The sequence below is a fragment of the Pan paniscus genome, chromosome 18, assembly GCF_029289425.2.
Source record: "Pan paniscus chromosome 18, NHGRI_mPanPan1-v2.0_pri, whole genome shotgun sequence".
Classification (NCBI taxonomy): Eukaryota; Metazoa; Chordata; class Mammalia; order Primates; family Hominidae; genus Pan; species Pan paniscus.
Window position 1 is genome coordinate 11,262,580 of NC_073267.2, and position 21,383 is coordinate 11,283,962.

At 41.9% G+C, this 21,383-nt stretch overlaps 1 protein-coding gene and 1 pseudogene across 2 annotated transcripts in view; one reads left to right on the forward strand and one right to left on the reverse strand.

The window, feature by feature from the left end:
* The window catches only part of NUBP1 (NUBP iron-sulfur cluster assembly factor 1, cytosolic), a 79,309-nt gene that overhangs the window by 26,014 nt on the left and 31,912 nt on the right, over nt 1-21,383 (forward strand). The gene's annotated exons all lie outside the window — the stretch shown is intronic.
* Nucleotides 8,320-8,999, reverse strand: LOC117976194 (ATP synthase subunit a-like; annotated as a pseudogene).

A 21,383-nucleotide genomic window follows, 5' to 3' on the forward strand; every position in this document is an offset into this window, starting at 1 on the left:
TGAGGAGAATAGTATTTCCCTGCGATATGGGGAGTAACATCATCCTTTTCCTTGCTGGCTATGCTGGCTATTAGGGACTACATCGCAGACACCCCCTGCGAAATGGGGAGTAACATTATCCTTTCTTCACCTGGATACTATGGATAATATCACTAGGGGTGTACATCCCCTGCGATATGTAGAGTAATATCATCCACTCACACCCTGGATATTATGAACAATATCACGGGGGGTGTTAACCTACTGCAATATGGGGAATAATATAATCTTCTCCCTTCCTGGATTTTACGAACAATATCACAGGGGGGTGTACATCCCCTGCGATATTGGGAGTAATATTATCCTCTTTCTCCCTTGATATCATGAAAAATAACACAGGAGAGTGTACACCCCCTGCAGTATGGGGAGTAATATCATTCTCTTCACCTCTGGATATTATGAGATATATCACAGCAAGGTGTATACTTTCTGCGATATTGGGTGTAATATCATCCTCTCCCTCCCTGGATGTTATGAACAATAGCACAGGGGGGTGTATGTCCCCTGCAGTATGGGGAGTAATATCATCCTCTTCACCCCTGGATATTATGAAATATGTCACAAGGGGGTGTATACATTCTGCAATACATTCTTCCGCCCTGGATATTACGGACAATATTGCAGGGGACTGTACACCTACTGCAATATGGAGAGTAACATCATCCTCTTCCTTCCTGAATATTACGGACAATATTGCGAGGGGGGTACAACCCCTATGGTATGAGTAGCAACTCATATCACTCCCCGTAATATTAAGGGTTTTTCACATGGGTGAATATTCGTGTTGGCTAGATTTTATTGTACTGTTAATAATAGTATATGTTCTATAGTTGATTAAGAAATTTTGATACGTGCTTATATGTATGTGGGCTAACTTTGATAACCCTGGATATTATGAACCATATCACATGAAAGTGTACACCCTGCGCTATGGTAAGAAATATCATCCCCTCCCCCTCTGGATATTAAAAACCATATCTCAAGACGTTGTACATCCCCGGCAATATGGGGAGTAATATTATCATCTCTCATCCTGGATACTACGAACATCACAAGAAGGTATACGCCCCCTGCTATATGGGGAGTAATATCACCCTCTCCCTCCCTGAATATTACGAACCATATCACACATCCCGGGCGATATAAGGAGTAATATTACACTCTTTCCTCCTGGATATTACGAACCATATCATGGGGAATTGTACAAGCCCTCCATAGGGAAAGTAATATCACCCTATCCCCTTTTGGATATTGCAAACCATATCACAGGGGGATTTACACCCCCATCGATATGGGGAGTAATATCACCCTCTCTTCCCCTGGATATTACGAACCATATCACACTCCCCGCGATATATGGAGTAATATCACCGCCCCTTCCCCCTGTATATTACAAACCACATTGCAGTGGCATCAACACGCCCCGCGATATGGGGAGTAATATCACTGCCCTCTCCCCGCCTCAGATATTAGCAACCACATCGCAGAGGGGTGAACACTTTCTGCGAAGTGGGGAGTAATATCACCCCCCTCTCCCTCCCTGGATATTTCAAACCATATCACATCCCCCATGATGTAGACAGTAATATCACCCTCCTCTCCCCACCCCTGGACATTATGAAACATATCACACCCCCTGCGATATGGGGAGTAATATCATCCCCCCTCCCCGCTGGATATTACAAACCATATCGTGGGGCGATGATCACCCTCCTGCGATACGGGGAGTAATATCACTCCACCTCCCCCTCTGGATATTACGAACCATATTGTGGGTGGGTGAACACCTCCCCCGATATGAGGAGTAATATCACCCCCTCTTCCCTCCTGGATATTGCAAACCATATCGTGGAGTAATATTCCTATGTAATATTAAGGGTTTTCCGTATGGGTGAATATTCGTGTTGGATAGATTTTATTGTACAGTTAATAATAGTATATGTTCTATAGTTGATTAAGAAATTTTGATACGTGCTTATATGTATGTGGGCTAACTTTTTATGTACTTTAATATATGAATGTACTATGTGCGATTAAGCATATATAGTACAATATATTATTCTTGGGGACTAACAGTAATGCCCGAAGTACATAGAAGAACTAATGTATTAGTGCTAGTTTATTAATACTGACATGGTAGTTAAAATGTGTGCTGAGAAAAGTACATGGAATAGTTTAATTAGAATTTCAGTTTTGGGTGTTGACGGTGAAGTGGGAAGGCTTTTTGCCTGAGTTGTCCTGGGAAGGGAATTCTCCATTTCTGGTTTACAAGACCAGAGTATTGAATTATACTACAAGGGTAGTTTAATTTAAATAGCTTATTTTCCATCAGGGCAGTGAGTGGCATAAGGGTGAGGAGAGTGGAGAAATACACAATGGATGCTGTTTGTCCAGTAATAATGAACTGGTAGTGGACGGGCTGTCCTCTGATTCATGTAAGTGTGAGCAGGTCAGCTATTAAGATTCAGAATAGGCATTGACTTAATGGACAGAATATTATGCTTTATTGTTTAGACGTATGAAGTATGGGATAATTGCTGGAATGAGAAAGGAGGATATAAGGGCTAGTACACCTCCTGGTTTGTTAGGGATGGATCGTAGAATTGCATATGCAAACAAAAAGTATCACTCTGGCTTAATGTGGGGTGGAATATTTAGTGGGCTGGCCAAAGTGTAATTATCTGGGTCGCTTAGAAGGTCAGGTGAAAATAGTGTTAGAATTATTAGGAGGAGGAGAAGAAAAATTAAACCTAGAATATCTTTGATCGTGCAGTAGGGGTGGAAAGTGATTTTGTCTGGGTCTGATGAGACTCCTGAAGGGTTGTTAGATCCTGTTTCATGTAAGAATAAATGGTAAACAGTTGCTAGAGCTGTAATGATGAAATGGAAGGTGAAAAATCGTGTAATGGTGGCTTTGTCAACTGAGAATCCACCTCAGATTCATTGTAGAAGGAGTTCCAATATATGAAATGGCTGATATTAGGTTTGTAATTACTGTAGCACCTCAGAATAATATTTGGCCTCATGGAAGTACGTAGCTTAGAAATGCTGTTGCTATGGTGGTAAGTAGGAGGATAATACCAATATTTCAGGTTTCTAGAAATATAAATGACCCGTAATATAAGCCTCGGCCAATGTGTAGGAAGAGGCAGATGAAGAATATTGAGGTGCTGTTAGCATGAAAATGCAGATTATTCGGCCACAATTTACATCTGAGCTGATGTGGGCGACTGAAGAGAAAGCTGTTGAGGTATCTGATGTATAGTGTATGGCTAGAAATAATCCCGTGATAATCTGGAGAATTAGGCAGGCACCAAGAAGTGAGCCGAAGTTTCATCATGTGGAAATGTTGGATGGTGTGGGGAAATCAATGAATGAATGGTTAATAATTTTTATTAGTGGGTGCGTTTTGTGTATTTTGGTCATTAGCCTTCTTATAGATGAAGTGCAATGACGGATTTTCATACCATTGGTCATCATTATAGTCCATGTAGGAATAATGGCATATGCTTTATTTTCATTAAGTATTCTTTTGGTTATAGGGTTTGCAGGTTTTTCTTTGAAATCTTCTCCTATTTATGGGGGTTTAGGGTTGTTAGTGGTACTGTAGGTTGTCATATTGTGTTGAACTTTCATGGGGCTTTCGTGGGGTTAATAGTGTTTTCAATTTATTTGGGTAGTTACATCTAGTGCTGTCAGTTTTAGGTGATGCGGTAAAATCGTCTGGGGGAATGAAGTAGGAATAATACTGTTGGTGATAAGGAATCCAGCGAAGACACTGCCAATTATCAGGCATTTAACTGAGTTAATTAGGAAGGGGTTATTTTCCTTACTAATGATCAGGTTTGAAAAGCGGGGTTGTCCTATCAGAGCGAAGAAAATAATTCGGATACTATAGACAGCTGCTAGGGAGTTTGCAATAAGAGTAATAGAGAGGGCTCAGCCGTTGGTATATGATGTGTTTGCGGTTTTGGTAATAAGATCTTTAGAATAAAAGCCTGTGAGGAAAGGCATACCTGTAAGTGTGAGGCTACCAATAATTAGGGAGGAGGAAGTGAGGAGTAAAGTCTGGAATAGATCTCCTGTTTTTCGGGATGTCTTGTTCATCATTGAGGTTATGGATCACGGATCCTGAACATATAAATAATACAGCTTTAAAAAAAAGGCATGGGTGCAGATGTGAAGAAATGCTAGGTATGGTTGATTAATGCCAACTGTGACTATTATAAAGCCTAGTTGGCTTGAGGTGGAGAACGCTACGATTTTTTTGATGCCATTTTGTGTTGGAGCACAGATTGCTGTAAATAAGGTGGTCATAGCCCCTAAGCATAATGTGAAGGTTTGCACTAATAGTTTATTTTCTATTAAAGGGTAGAAGCGGATGAGCAGGGAAACTCCTGCTACACTATAGTGCTGGAGTGGATTAGGGCTGAGAGTGGGGTTGGGCCTTCCATGGTGGAAGGAAGTCAGGGATGAAGGCCGAATTGAGCTGACTTTCCTACTGCTGCTAGGAGAAGACTAATTAACGGAAGGGAATTGGAGGCAGAATCTATAATAAATGCCTGCTGAAGCTCCCATGTGTGGGAGGACAAGAGGAATCATGCTAGAGCTAAAATGAAGCCAATGTCACTGATGTGATTATACAGAACCGCTTGGAGGGTTGCTGTATTAGCATCTCCTTGGCCATATCATCAGCCAATTAATAAGAAGGACATGATTCCTATACCTTATCATCCGATAAAAAGTTGAAAGAGGTTATTGGCAGTAACTAGAATTAATATTGTGATGAGGAAAATGAGTAGGTATTTGAAAAATTGATTAATGTTAGGGTCTGAGTTTATCATATTGAGAATTTTACAACAGATCAAGTAACAAATAGTGCTACTGGGAGAAATATTGTGGAGAAGTAATCTAGTTTGAAGCTTAGTGAGAGTTTAAGAGTTTGGATTGTTATTCAATGTCAGTTTGAGATAATTACTTGTTGGTCTGTATATATAAATATTGCCGCAGGGATGAGGCTAACGATGAAGGCGCACGCAATAGATATTTTTACATAGTATGGGTATGAATCTTTTTTGCAGGAGTTGGCTAAGGTAATAATAATTGGTAAGATTAAGGGAATTAGAATTGTTATAGTAGTGGAAAAGTACATGTTTATTACTTTTATTTGGAGTTGCACCAATGTTTTTGGTTCCTGAGACCAATGGATAACTCTTATCCTTTAAAAGTTGAGAAAGCAATGTTGTGAGACACAGGGGCATGACTTAGCAGTTCTTGCATACTTTCTCGGTAGGTAAGAAGTTGCGGGCTTCTATTGTTAGATTCATAGTCTAACGTTTTGGTTAAACTATATTTACAGCATGCAAATCCCACAATAATTTTAGAGTTTAAGGATAATGGGAAAATAGGTGCAACGTGTGTAAGTATTAGTGTATTTTCTCATGTAAAGGAGGGTTTAATACTGTTAATGTAATACGCAAGTGTTCCTCATTGTATCGTGGTTAGCATACACAGGGAGTAAAAGTGCTGTGATTAGCATATTAAGTCCTATAAGCATAATGGTGGTGTTTGATCAGGAGAATGAAACCACAGTGATGAAGAGTTCTCCTACTAGATTAATAGTAGGGGGTAAGGCAAGGTTAGTAAGATTTGCTAGAAGTCATCAGGAGGCTATTAGTGGAAGCAATGTTTGAAGGCCTTGGAGAAGTAGTATAATTCGGCTATGGACTCGTTCATAGTTCCAATTTGCTAGGCAGAATAGTAAGGATGAAGTGAGTCCATGGTCAATTATGAGGGTGACTGCGCCTGTAAAGCTTCAAGAGGTTTGAATGAGGATAGCCACAATAACAAGTGCTATATGGCTTACAGAGGAGTAAGCGATTAGTGATTTTAAATCGGTTTGTGGTAGACAAATTGAGTTTGTCATGACTATCCCTCACAAGGATAATATGAGGAAAGGGTAGGCTATGTATTCTGTTAGGGAGCTGAGGATAAGGGTAAGCCGTATGATACTGTAGCCGCCTAGTTTTAGGAGTACCGCTACAAGTACTACTGAGCCGGCAATAGGAGCTTCTGCGTGGGCTTTGGGAAGTCATAGGTGAAGTCCATATAGAGGTATTTCTACTATAAAAGCCAAGACACATGCTAGTCATATAATGTTATTAGATCAGGCATTTAATAGTTCTTCGGTGGTAAACGTCATTATTAGCATACTTAGTGAACCTGAGACATTTTGAGTATAGATAAGTGTGACAAGTAGGGGAAGGGATCCCACTAGTGTATAGAATAAGAAATATGAGCTTGCATTGAGGTGTTCTGTTTGGTTACCTCAGCAGGTGATGATAATTAGGGTAGGAATAAGTATAGTTTCAAAGGGGACATAAAATATAATTAGTTCAGCGGCTGTGAATGCTATAATTAAAAAATTTATAGGGAAATTAATATGGAAATGAGTTTTTTTCATAGAAGTGATTCATTGGACAGGTGATATTGGCTTGCTAGAATTATAAGAGGTAGTAGTCAGGCTGTTAAGATTAGAAGGGGCGACGTTAGCGGGTCAGGAGAGAAGGTTAATGAGAAGTTAGATGAATTATCATTTAACTGGTTAAAAAATAGTAGAGTAATGAGGCCAATGAATATGCTGTGAATAGTTATGTTAATTCAGATTATAGAGTTTTTTGAGAGTCATGTTATTGGTAACAGTATAATTGTTGGAATAATAACTTTTAGCATTAGAGTAAATTTAAATTTTGTACATAATCTAGGCCGTATGTGTTGGAGATTGAAACTAGTAAGGCAAGGCCCACAGCAGCTTCGCAAGCAGCAAATACTAGGAGGATAATGGGCATTATGGATGCTAGAATAAAATGTATATTTAAAGTTACAAGAGTACTTATGATAAATATTGATAATATTATGCCTTCTAAGCATAATAACAATGATATTAAGTGGGATCAATAGATTAATATTCCCAGCAGTGCTATGGTATATGCTAATATGTTAATATAAATAAAGGGCATTTAGTAAATATGGTCTATCATAATCTAATGAGTCAAAATCATTTATTTTAACTTAAACTATTTATCAATTCAACTCAATCTAATCCTTTTTGGGTTCATTCATAAATTAAGCCTAGGATTAAAATGTTAACTAATATAAGGGCTGTACTAATTATTAGTGTTAGGTTGTTTGTTTGAAGGGCTCAATGGCAGGGCTAGTAGTAGAGCAATGTCTAAGTCGAACAGGAGAAATGTGATGGCTACTAGGAAGAATTTTATGGAGAAGGGGAGGCGGGAAGAGGTTAGTGGATCAAATCCACATTCATAAGGGCTGGATTTTTCTACATAAATATTAAGTTGTGAGAGTCAAAATGTAACTATTATTAGTAATAGGGCCAGTAAAGTGTTGGTTGCTAGGGCTAGTGTTAGGTTATTTACTCTTTTTCAGATCTTATTGAAACTAATTGATTGAAAGTCAATGCTTATACTAAAAGAGTAGGGCCCTCATCAGTAGATAGAGACATATAAGAATAATCAGACTACATCTACGAAGTATCAATATCAGGCGGCGGCTTTAAAGCCAAAGTGGTGGTTGGATGTAAAGTGATATTTTAATTGGCGGAGGAGGTAGATAGTGAGAAATGTTGATCCAATAATAACATGAAGTCCGTGGAAGCCTGTGGCTATAAAGAATGTTGAGTCATAAATTCCATCTGAGATAGTAAAAGGGGTCTTGAAATATTCTGAGATTTGTAGAAGAGTGAAGCAGATACCTAAGGTAATCATGATGGATAATGCTTGAATTATTTGCCTTCGACTACCTTCTATCAGTCTGTGCTGAACTCAAGTAATTGAAACTTCTGATGCAAGTAACACAGACGTATTGAGGAGAGGTACTTCTAAAGGGTTACGGGAAAGAATGCCTGTTGGAGGTCAATGTCCCCCTAATTCTGGAGTTGGCGCTAAGCTCTAGAGTGGTAGAATGCCCAGAAGAAACCGGTAAAGAAAAACACCTCTGAGATAATAAACAGAAGCATTTCATATCAGAGACCTTTTTGGACAATTGTCATATGGTGGCCTTGAAATGTACTTTCTCGGACAATAGCACATCATCATTGATATATAGTTAGTGTGTTGGTTACTAGGCTTAGGGTTAAAAGAATTATAGAATTAAAGTGAAATTGTATGGCCAGGCCAGATGTTATTAGGAGAGCCGAGAGAGCTCCTGTTAGCGGTCAGGGGCTGGGATTAACTATATGGTAGGCATGTGTTTGGTGGGTCATTACGTGTTATCATATAAATAAAGGCTTACTAATAGTGTGAAGACATAAGCCTGAATAAGAGCTATGGTGAATTCGAGAATACTCAGTAGGATTAAAATAATGAGAGATATTGAAGCTGTGGGGATACTAACAGTTGACAGTACTAGTGTGGCATCTCCTATTAAGTGTATTAGTAGGTGACCAGCTGTAATGTCGGCTGTTAATCGCACAGCCAACGCTTTGGGTTGAATAAATAGGCTAATAGTTTCAATGAAGACTAATATAGCGATAAGTGGCATAGGTGTGCCTTGTGGTAAAAAGAGAGCTGAGGATATTTTGGTTTTAAAGCGAAAGCCTGTGATTACTGTTCCTGCTCATAAGGGGATTGCTATACCTAGATTTATTGATAGTTGTGTAGTTGGTGTAAATGAATGGGGAAGAAGTCTGAGGAGATTGGTTAAAGCAATAAAAAGAATTAGGGATATCAGCATAAGGGATCAGGTTTGTCCTTTAATGTTATGGGTGATTATTATTTGTTTTAGTACAAGTTGAACTAATCATTGTTGGATGGAAATCAATCGATTACTGATTAGGTGATTTGAGGTAGGAAACAGCATGGTGGGAAATAAAATAATTAATCTAGTACGAGTAGACCTAGGATTGTTGGGGTAGTAAAAAAGGTGAATAGATTTTCATTCATTTTAATTCTCAGGGGGGTTTATGCTTTTGCGTTTTGATAGTAATAGAATATCACCTCTATGATATTTATAATACCTCTAGTGTTAACACACAATGGTATTAATAGAATATCATCTCTATGATATTTATAATATCCCTAATGTTGTTAACACACTATGACATGAAGAATATCATCTATGATATCTGCATGTGTATATATATATATATAAAATAAATGGTTAATACCATACAAACCATTTTCCACATAACAAATGCTCTTGGAGACCATACCACTTCGAGTTATAAACATCACTCTCTTCCTTTTTAGTAGTTGTGTAGTACTCTATTGTACAGATATACCATTATTTATTTGACCATTCTCTATGGCTGGGCATTTGAGTTATTCCCTGACTTCTGCTACCACAAGCATTGCTGCAATAAATATCTTTCCACGTGCAACTTTTTTAAGTCAAGTTTATCGAGGTGCAATGTTCACGCAGTGAAATTCTCCTCCTTCAGCACACAGCTCCTGAGTCCTGAATAAGTCATGCAGGCGTGGCCCCACTCACAGCCAAGATCAGAGCATTTCCATCACCCGAGGAAGTCTCCTCGTCCCTTCCCCCTGCCACCAATAGGGCCCTTGATCCCCACAAATGTCACATAAAAGGAATAATATAAGATGCAGTCCTTTGAGTCTAGCACTCTCACTTAGCATAATGTTAAAAGCAATAAATATCCTTCCATATACACTTCTGGGCATATGTGAGATAACTTCAGAAGAAGCTGCAGGATTGAAGAGCGTGTGTATTTTTTACTTGCTATATATATTTTTTTTCAAACAGAATCTCACTCTGTCGCCCAGGCTGGAGTACAGTCGTGCGATCTCGGCTCACTGCAACCTCCGCCTCCTGGGTTCAAGCAATTCTCCTACCTCAGCTTCCCAAGTAGCTAGGACTACAGGTGCATGCCACTACACCCGGCTAATTTTTGTATTCTTTGTAGAGACGGGGTATCCCCATGTTGCCCAGGCTGGTCTCGAACTCCTAGCCTCAAGTGATCCACCACCCTCAGCCTCCCAAAGTGCTAGGGTAACAGGCATGAGCCACCGCGCCCGGCCCCCATTATATATCATCTTGATGATTTCTCGCTCCTGTGGACCTCTTGTTATACACTTTATTACTAAGTACTTTTTACGTGCATATATTCTGTTCTAAGGGTCTCTGCGGGGAGCATACAGGGTTTTCCTTGGGCCCTGGCTCAGATGCCAACAGATCCCATTCAGGCGTGGCAGCTCCTGCCTGTTTGAGTTGGTTGGGATCCTGGTGCTCGGGTGCAGGGGAGCTCAGGAGTGAACACCAAGGCCAGAAAGGGGCTTCCCAAGATTCCCCCAAACTGATGCCAGTTACAGGGGCTGCTATAGAGGGGAAGGCAGAGCTTTAGAAAAGGACAGCAAGAGGCCAAAAAATGTCCCTTGGTGATTTCCAGGGTGGACTGCTCTCTGCAGGCTGGAGGTGTCTGGGACCTTGCTCATCTGGGCACCAGGTCAGCTGCTTGAGTGATTTGGGGAATTGAGTGAGGACAGACCCCATGAAAATCTGCCATCCACTTGGGGCTCTTGCTTGATCTTCCTAAGCAAGGTGGGGCTCCTTGAAGGAAAGAATTAATCTCAAATTTCTGATATTTGACTTTGCATATATAATATATATGGACAAAATATGATCTCTGCTTCAGTGTGTGCATGTGTGTATAACCCGTGTGCATTTTTCCCTGCTGCAAAGAAAGATAAGAATCTATGTCAAGAGTCCAACAGTAAAGCAGAGTACAGCCTGCAAGGTGTAATATTTTTGTTTGGAACATGACATTTTTAGTTCCTCCATGAAATCTTTTACTGATTCCAAACAATGTCTTTAACATTGGCCAGGCGGCCGGGCGCGGTGGCTCACGCCTGTAATCCCAGCACTTTGGGAGGCCGAGGCGGGCAGATCATGAGGTCAGGAGATCAAGACCATCCTGGCTAACACAGTGAAACTCCGTCTCTACTAAAAAAATAGAAAAAATTAGCCGGGTGTAGTGGCTGGCACCTGTAGTCCCCGCTACTTGGGAGGCTGAGGCAGGAGAATGGCGTGAACCCGGGAGGCGGAGCTTGCAGTGAGCCGAGATCGTGCCCCTGCCCTCCATCCTGGGCAACAGAGCAAGACTCCATCTCAAAAAAAAAAAAAAAAAAAAAAAACATTGGCCAGGCATGGTGGCTCAGACCTGTAATCCCAGCACTTTGGGAGGCTGAGGAGAGGAGGATCGCTTGAGCCCAGGAGTTCCAGACCAGCCTGGGCAACATGGCGAGACCCCATCTATTAAAAAAAAAAATTAATTAGCCAGGCATGGTGGCGTGTGCCTGTAGTCCCAGATATTTGGGGAGTCTGAGGTGAGAGGATCACTTGAGCCCAGGAGGTTGAGGCTCTGATGAGCCATAATCACACCACTGCACTCCAGCCTGGATGACAGAGCAAGACCCTGTCTCAAAAAAAAAAAAAGAAAAGAAAATTGAACTATATTCTCCTTTTATTTAATTGTTACAAAACCATAAAACTAACCAAAAACATAACTATTACTGAAAATGTTGTACAGTGGAGGAAAGTGTTTTTAAAAAAATGATCTACTCCAATGCAAATACCCTACCTACACCAATGCTTAGAGGCCTCTCGTCCATCACCAAAAGATTGTTTTCAATCTCTCTTAAACTGTATTTATTCATGGGAAACACATTCTCTTTCTGAAATGCCCGATGGCCGGCAGAATCCTACCCTGTGTGGGCAGTGGAGGAGGAGGGTCAGGGAGATGGGAGAGGCAGAGACCTCACTGTCCCTAGGAGCAGGATTCCTGATCCTGCTCCCCCACCTGGGCCTCCCACACTTTGGACGCTCCAGGTCAAGGTTGCCGGGCCATTTTCCTGCCATCTCTGCCTGGAACCTGCCCAGATTGTTTTGAGACAGCTGCTTGAGCTCCACGGGCTGGAAAGAAACCGCGCTGCATCTGCGAACCTGATGTGAAACCCATCTGCCTGCCGAAGGAACGCATTGGAGACCGTCTTAGGTGACGCTGGCACAGCGCTGTCTGACAGAAGTTTCTGTAGCGATGGAAATGTACTGTTCTGCGCTAACCACATGTGGCTACTGAGCACTTGAAATGTGGTTAGTCAACTCTTAATTGAAATTTAAATCGCCACATGTGGCCAGTGGCTATCATATTGGACAGCACGGGGCTAGAAAATCTATGTGTGCTAATGTGGAGTAACCGTGCAGAGGGATACATGAGGTGCAGGGAGAGGCCAGGGTCCAATCTGCTGTCATTTGGCTGAAAACGGGGGTGGAGGGTGGTGTTTGCAGAGGCACACAACCCGCCAGAAGGACCAAGGAAGAGGACAGGAGAGGAGCTGGCAGAGGGCAAGAGGGAGAGCTTCCAGGTGTGCTCTTTTGTACATTTTGTATTTTGAACCATGGTAAAGTATTACTGATTCCAAATGTTGACCCATTGAAAGGTATTGCTAAATGGCTGCAGGGGAGGAGCAGAATATTGCTGGGTATTATTACAGCATATGGGTATATTATATGCTATATGGGCATATTATAACATTTATTATATGTCTTGGGTCAGGGGATGTGGCCACAGTGTGCAAGCGGATAGCTGTGAAAGAATGGGTGTGTGAATGTGAGTGCACGTGTGTTGAGTGTATAAGAATGGGAGAATGACTGTGTGTGCGTGAGTGACTATGACTGTGTGCATACGCAAATGCAAATTATGTGTGTGCGTAGGTTAGAGGATAGGTGTGTGAGAGGATAGTGTGTGTGTAAATGTGTGAGTGTGGATGCGTGAGTCTGTAAAAGAATCAGTGGGAGAATGTGCAGTGAGTGTGAGAAACAGCAAATGTGAGTGTGTGAATGTGTGTGTGTGGCTGAGTATGGATGTGAGTGGGGGTAGGTGTGTGTGACAGTGTAAGAGTACGTGTGTGCAAGTGTATATGTAAGCGTGAGAGTGAACGAGTTCTGTGTGTGACAGTGAGCCTGGAGAGGTGTGAGGCTGTGTGTCAGTGTGGGTGCGTGTGTGTGTGCACTGTGTGTGAGATCAGGCATGGGAGTCATCGAAGAAGAAAAACACAGATGAGACACAAACCCCGACCTTGGAGGGCTCAGCCTGATGTGGGAGGCGGAGAGGAAACCCCTAAGTGAGAACCACACAATAGGATGGTGGAAATTTAATTTGCTGGTGTTTGACTCAGGGGGGCTGGCTGTGCTTGGAGAAATGTTTCCTAAGGGTTTGGCATAGAAGGTGGTAGCAGCAGCAATGGCATCTGTTGGGTTTGGAGCCCCTGTCATGGCAGAGCCTCCTGAGTTGAGAACTTCATGTTGTCATCTCCCGGCCACGTCCCCACCCAGCCCCAACTCAGGGCCTGCTCACAGCGGGCACCTAGCACCCTCCAACCCACCCAGGAGCAGCTACACAGCCTCACTCATCCCTGTTCACCCAGCCCCAGATCCCTGCAAGCACGGGAGGCAACGTGATATTCTGAGGAGGAGGAGGAGGGGAAGAAAGGGAGAATCCCTCAGATCAAATGAGTCATCAGTGCCACTCCAGCCAACAGGCGTTCCACTGGCGCACCCTATGGCAGGCAGGAATCTTGTCTAACCTTTGCCTTCCTTGAAGCCAAAATTTGTGACTGGAGGTGGCTCTAAGCAGTGCTTAGGAAACAGGGAAATGGGGACACACACACACACACACACACACACACACACACACACACGAGACAGAGAAAACCCAAAAAGAACCTGCTCTGCTTACAATTCAGCATCCATCTCAATTTTTATCATTCAACTTTTTTTTTTTTTTTTTTTTTTAGACAGTCTCGTTCTGTCACCCAGGCTGGAGTGCAGTGGTGCAATCTCGGCTCACTGCAACCTCTGCCTCCCGGGTTCAAGCGATTCTCCTGCCTCGGCTTCCCCAGTAGCTGGGACTACAGGTGCCCACGACCACGCCCGGCTATCATTTTGTACCCTTCAAAACCTAAAATGTATTTTATAGGAAAGCATTTTGTTTTTCATTTTCAGTTTCAGAAGAAATCTTTCTGGTGTTTAGAGAACTGGCCCTGGTTGGCATCCAGTGATCCAATAATCTTTCAGGAAATCTACCTGCAGACACACGCACATGTGCTAAAAACACACGCAGAACTATGTTCATTACTGCACTGACCGCAAGCAGCGAAAAAAGTAGAACTGACCAAATATCCCCAAGTAAGGGCAGCTAAATAAAATATAGAACACCCATTCTATAGAAAGTTCAGCAACACAGAAAGAGTAAGGCAGACCAGTATTGGCTGATAAGGAAAGCGTTCATATTAAGTGGCCGGGCACAGTGGCTCACGCCTGTAATCCAGCACTTTGGAAGGCCGACGTGGGTGGATCACTTGAGGCCAGGAGATCGAGACCATCCTGGCTAACACAGTGAAACCCCCGTCTCTACTAAAAAATAGAAAAAATTAGCCTGGCGTGGTGGCTGGCACCTGTAGTCCCCGCTACTCGGGAGGCTGAGGCAGGAGAATGGAGTGAACCTGGGAGGCGGAGCTTGCAGTGGGCCGAGATCGTGCCACTGCACTCCATCCTGGGCGACAAAGCCAGCCTCCATCTCAAAACAAAAAACAAAAAAAACAAGAAAACAAAAAAAACAGTAAGTCAGACCGGTATTGGCTGATAAGGAAAGATTTTGTATTAGGTGGCTGGGCACAGTGGCTCACGCACTTTGGGAGGCTGAGGTGGAAGGATCACTTGAGGCCAAAATGAGACAATATAGTGAGACTCCACCTCTACAAAAAATAAAAAATTTAGCCAGGCATGGTGGCTCACACCTATAGTCCTAACTACTTGGGAGACTGAGGTAGGAGGATCACTTGGGCCCAGGAAGTGGAGGCTGCAAAGGAAGTGGAGGCTACAGTGAGCCATGATCATACCACTGCACTCCAGCCCAGGTGACAAACCAAGACTTTGTCTCAAAAAAAAATAATAAAAGGGCATATTAAGTGAAGAAACCAAGGTATAAAACAGCAAATATAGTGTGATACCACTTAAGCAGATACATATGGAATTGTACACACAAACACTTCTGGGAGGATACACAGGAAACAGTGCCAAAGTGAGAAATCTTTGGGGGCCGGGCAGGTGTGGAGTAGGGGAATGGGGTACAGAAGAAGACTTTTACTTTTCAGTCAAGCCCTTCCATACCATTATTTATATATTTATTCCTCAAAAACATAAAAGCAAACATATATATAACATATATATGTGTTTAAATATATACATATATATAACATATATATGTATTTAAATATAAATATACATACATATAACATATATGTATTTAAATATAAATATACATATATATGTGTATCAATAAAAATCTAATAGATTTCACCTTCTAGACAAGATTGAGTAAACAAGGATTGATCTTACCCTCCTACCTGAAATGACTCCAAAAACACTCAAAATCCATAAAGCAATGGTGTTCCAGACACCGGCCATCAGGTCTTGAAGGATGGCGATCCCCGTGCTGTGGGAAAGAGATGAAGTGTGTCCTATAATTGCCCAGCTGACTGCCTGGGGAAAGTTTCCAGGCGTTGGCACACGAACAGTCCGCCAAAGGGAGTCCATTGACCTTCAAGAGACGGAGCTGGGAAGGAGGAGTGCCGATGTGGCTAGGGTGTGAAGGATGGAGCAGAGGCAGCAGAGGGCCATGCAGAGAATGCCCTGAGACGGGCAGAGGGCTCCCCTAAGTCTTCAGTTGAGCAGGTGCATGCAAGCAAACAACCCCAGGCTGGGGAAAGAACCACCCCGGCCTTAAAGGGAACAATTCCCAGAGCTCATGCAAGGCTGAGTAGTTCCTGATCCCAACAACTGCAATAGAAAATGTCATAATTCATGTAGCATCAAGTCAGATCCCAGAAGGGTTTTACCTCAGTATTAAGGCAAAATGAGCTCTGGACTTATACGACTCTGGTCCCATCTAACAAAACTTTTTTTTTTTTATTTTTCCTTTGAGACAGGGACTCACTCTGTTGCCCAGGCTGCAGTGCAGTGTCTTGATCTCGGCTCACTGCAACCTCCACCTCCTGGGTTCAAGCAATTCTCCCAAGTCAACCTCCCAAGTAGCTGCGATTACAGGCATGTGCCACCACACCTGGCTGATTTTTGTATTTATAGTAGAGACAGGGTTTTCACCATGTTGTCCAGGTTGGTCTCAAACTCCTGGCCTCAAGTGATCCACCCACCTCAGCCTCCCAAAGTGCTGGGATTACAGGTGTGAGCCACGGATTACAGATGTGAGCCACCGCACCCAGCCCCATCTAGCAAAGCTTAAAAGGAAGTCTCAAAATGATAAAAATGTTTCCAAGTAAATTATCTGTGTCCTGGAAAAAAAAAGATCAAGAATATTTGTAAAAGCACAAACATTTTTAGCACTCTGGCATTCAATTTAAAAAAAAAAAAAAGGCAGTATCCAAGCAAAGAGACAAGAAAATATGACCCAAAATGAGGGGAGGAAATCAATCAATTGAAACCAAACCAGAAATAACACAGATAATGGAATTAGTAGATTAGGATATTTTAGGTTATTATAACTGTATTCTATGTGTTCAAGAAACTAGAAAAAAGATTCAGCACATTCAGTCTTAAAAATGAATGATACTTAAAAACAAACAAACAAACAACAACAACAAAAAAACCTAAGCTGAACTTCTAGAGATGAAAACTATAATGTCTGAGATGCAAAATATTGATCCCATCTTGATGCAAGATGGGATTAAGAACATGTCTTAGCTCAGGCTGCCATAACAAAATAATAGTCTGGGGGGCTTAAACAACAGACACTTACTTTCTCACAGTTTTGGAGGCTGGAAGTCCAAGACCAGGCGCCAGCATGCTTGCGTTCTGGTGAGGACTATCTTCCTGGCTTGCAGACTGGCTTCTTGCTCTGCCCTCACATGGCCTTTTCTTGGTGTGTGCCTATGGAGAGAGAGAAGGCACAAGCTCTCTGGTGTCTGTTCTTATAAAGACACAAAGTTCACTATGAAGACCCCATCCTCATGACCTCATCTAGCTTTAATTACCTCCCAAAGTCCCCATTCCAAATATCATCACATTGGTATTTGGTTTGGGCTTCAACATATGAATCTGGGGGAGGGGGACACAAGCATTCCATTCATAACAATGCAAATTAGACCCTGTAGAAGAAAATATTAGTGAAGTTGAAGACATGGCAATAGAAAGTATCCAAAATAAAACAAAGAGAAAAAAAAAAGACTGGGGATAAAACTACTAACTGTTGCTGAGAGAAATTTTAAAATAGATAAAATAAAATAGAAATTTAAATAGAAAGATATGTCATACGTGTGGACCAGAAGGCTTCATATTGTTATGATGTCAATTCTTCCTAAATTGATGGACAGACTTAACACAATCCCATTCAAAATCCTAGTAGGCTTTTTTGGTACAAATTAATAAACTAATTGTAATATTTGTATGAAAATGCAAAGACCTAGAATAGCCGAAAACAACTTTGGAAAGAAAAAGTTGGAGGATTTAGGCTCTCTGACTTCAAGCCTTATATATTTTTATTTTTATTTATTTATTTATTTTTGAGACAGAGTCTTACTCTGTTGCCCAGGCTGTAGTGCAGTGGTATGATCACGGTCAAGTCTTATTATAAAACTACCATATGGTATTGGCATAAAGATAGACAAATAGATCAATGGACAGAATAAAGACTCCAGGCCAGGCGAAGGGGCTCACACTTGTAATCCCAGAACTTCAGGAGGCTGAAGCAGGCTGACTGCTTGAGTCTAAAAGTTCAAGACCAGCCTGGGCAACATAGTGAGACTTTGGCTCAATATATATATGTGTGTGTATATATATGTGTGTATATACATATGTGTATATATGTATGTGTATATATGTGTATATATGTATGTGTATATATATGTGTATATGTGTGTATAGATAGATAGACAGAGAGAGAGAGTCCAGAAATGGTCCATTGATTTTTCAATGAAGGTACAAAGTTAATTTTGTGGAGAAAGGCTAGCCTTTTCAACCAATGATGTTGGAACAATTGGATATCCAAACAGAAAAAAATGAATTTCAACCCATATTTCACACTACATACCAAAATTACCTACAAAAATTTACTCCAAATGGATCAGAGACCTCAATGTAAAGTCTAAAACTATAATATGTCTAGAAGGAAAAACATGAGAAAATCTTTGTGGCATTGCATTCGGTTAACTCTTTCTTAGATATAATATCAAAAATACAATACATAAAAAAAATGAACAAATAAAACCTCATCAAAATTAAGAATGGCTCTTCAAAAGACACTTTTAAGAGAATAAAAGGACAAGCTACAGTCTAGAAAAAACATTTGCCAAACACATTATTGATAAAGGACTTCCAGCTGGGCACAGTGGCTCACGTCTGTAACCCCAGCACTTTGGGAGGCCGAGGCAGGCAGATCACCTGAGGTCAGGAGTTCGAGACCAGCCTGGCCAACACAGTGAAACCCCATCTCTACTAAAAATACAAACACTAGCCAGGCGTGGTGGCATGCATTTGTGGTCCCAGCTGCTTGGAAGGGCGAGGCAGTCGAGTTGCTTGAACCCAGGAGGCGGAGATTGCAGTGAGCCGAGATCATGCCATTGCACTCCAGCCTGGGCAACAGAGTGAGACTCTGTCTCAAAAAAAAAAAAAAAAAAAAGACTTCCATCCAGAATATATACATAATATCAAAATTCAATAATAAAACAAATTACCAAATTTTATAAAGTGGGCTTGAAGATTTGAATGAACACTCTCAACAAAAAATACGTAATGTCAAGTGAGCACATGAAAAGATGTTCAGGCCGGGCCTGGTGGCTCACACCTGTAACCCAGCACTTTGGGAGGCCGAGGTGGGCAGATCACTTGAGGTCAGGAGTTTGAGACCAGCCTTGCCAACACAGTGAAACCCCATCTCTACTAAAAAACAAAAATTAGCCCGGTGTGGTGGCACATGCCTGTAATCCCAGCTACTCGGGAGGCTGACACAGGAGAATCGCTTGAACCTGGGAGGCAGAGTTTGCAGTGAGCAGAGATTGGGCCACTGCACTCCAGCCTGGGACAGAGTGAGACTCTGTCTCAAAATAAATAAATAAATAAATAAATAGGAAAAGATGTTTGACACAGTCATTAAAATAATGCACATTAAAACTACAATAATACAGCAGTATGCATCTATTGAAATATTTAAAATCCAAGGTTGTCTGTACCCTATGCATCTGTTGAAATATTTAAAATCCAAGGTTGTCTGTACCCACTGCTGGCAAGAATATGGAGCAGTTAAAAGTCTCATATCCTGCAGGTGAATATGCATAATCACTATGGAAAACAGTTTCGTAGTTTCTTTTTTTTTTTTTTTTTTGAGACAGAGTCTCGCTCCATTGCCCAGGCTGGAGTGCAGTGGTGCGATCTCGGCTCACTGCAAGCTCAGCCTCCTGGGTTCAAGCGATTCTCCCACCTCAGCCTCCTGAGTAGCTGGGACTACAGGCCACCATGCCCGGCTAATTTTTTGTATTTTTAGTAGATATGGGGGTTTCACTGAGTTAGCCAGGATGGTCTCGATCTCCTGACCTCGTGATCCACCCGCCTTGGCCTCCAAAGTGCTGGGATTACAAGCATGAGCCACCGTGCCGGCCTCGCAGTTGCTTAAAAGTTAAATGCACATCTACCATTCCACTCCTAGGTATTTAAGCAAGAGAAATGAAGATACACGTCACTATGAAGACCTGCACAAAAATGCTCACGGCAGCTTTATTTGTAACACCCCAAAACTGGAAACAGCCAAATGTCCATTAACAGATAAACAAACTAGTATAATCATACAATGGAATACCACATAGCAACCAGAGGAGACGAGCTTCATACACGCAACAATGTGGATGAAACGAAAATAAATATGCTGAGTGAAAGAAGCTGAATTAAAAAGCGTGCATGCTGTATGATTACATTTATATAAAATTCTAGAAAATCCAAACTAATCTACAGTGAAAGAAAACAGGTCAGTGATTGCTAAAGAACAAGAACGGACCACAAGGAAACCTTTGGGTACATACATATGTCAAAACTTGGCAATTGTATACTTACAATATGTGCAGTTTGTTGTATATCAGGTATACCTCAACGAAGCAGCTTAAGAAATAAACCGGCCGGGAGTGGTGGCTCACGGCTGTAATCCCAGCACTTTGGGAGGCCAAGGCGGGTGGATCACCTCATGTCAGGAATTCGAGACCAGCCTGGCCAACACGGTGAAACTCCGTCTCTACTAAAAATACAAAAATTAGCCGGGCGTGGTGCCAGGCACCTGTAATCCCAGCTACTCAGGAGGCTGAGGCAGGAGAATCGCTTGAACCTGGGAGGCGGAGGTTGCAGCGAGCCGAGATTGTGCCACTGCACTCCAGCCTGGGAGACAGAGCGAGACTCTGTCTCATTAAAAAAATAAATAAACTGATAATTACTAACACCTATATAGGGCTTGAATGTGCCAGACACTCTAAAAAACTGTTTTACTCATTAACTTGTTTAATCTTCCCAACAATAATTCCTTGAATATTATTGTTGACATTTTTCAGAGACGGAAACTGAGACAGGGAGCCTGAATGCGAATACCTGGCATTCAAGGATCCACGTCCTTTCCAGTTTCTCTCTATATAATGCATCTGAGCCTTGTTTTTCGACTCAATTATGTGTTGAGCACCTGGTGTGTATATAGCCCCTTGTTATATTTGCCGGATCCCAGGGAAGAAGTAGAAAATTTTCTACACCTAAACTTAATTTTGTTTCCATTGCCTGAGTACCTTGATCATAGATGGGGGGAGAGCTCCACCTGCTGGTATAACTAAGGAACCGCAGGCACTTCCTGTGTTTTTTAAGGGTGCTCGCTGACCCTGTTTGAATATTCAAAGTGCCCCTGTCTGGCTGAAATTTTTAGCCGCTCTAACCAGGTTTTAGTCTTCTTTCATCCACTAATCTTTTTTTTTTTTTTGGTAAGGCAGATTCTCGCTGTGTTGCCCAGGCTGGAGGGCAGTGGTGAGATCGCCTGCCAGGCTCAAGCGATTTTCCTGCCTTGCAGCCTTCCGAGTAGCTGGAACTACAGGCGCACACCACCACATCCGGCTAATTTTTATATTTTTAGTAGATACAGGGTTTCACCATGTTTGCCAGGCCGGTCTCAAACTCATGACCTCAGGTGATCCACCCACCTCGGCCTCCCAAAGCGCTGAGATTACAGGCATGAGGCACCACGCCTGGCCAGTTTCCCCCATTTTTAACATCTTGCA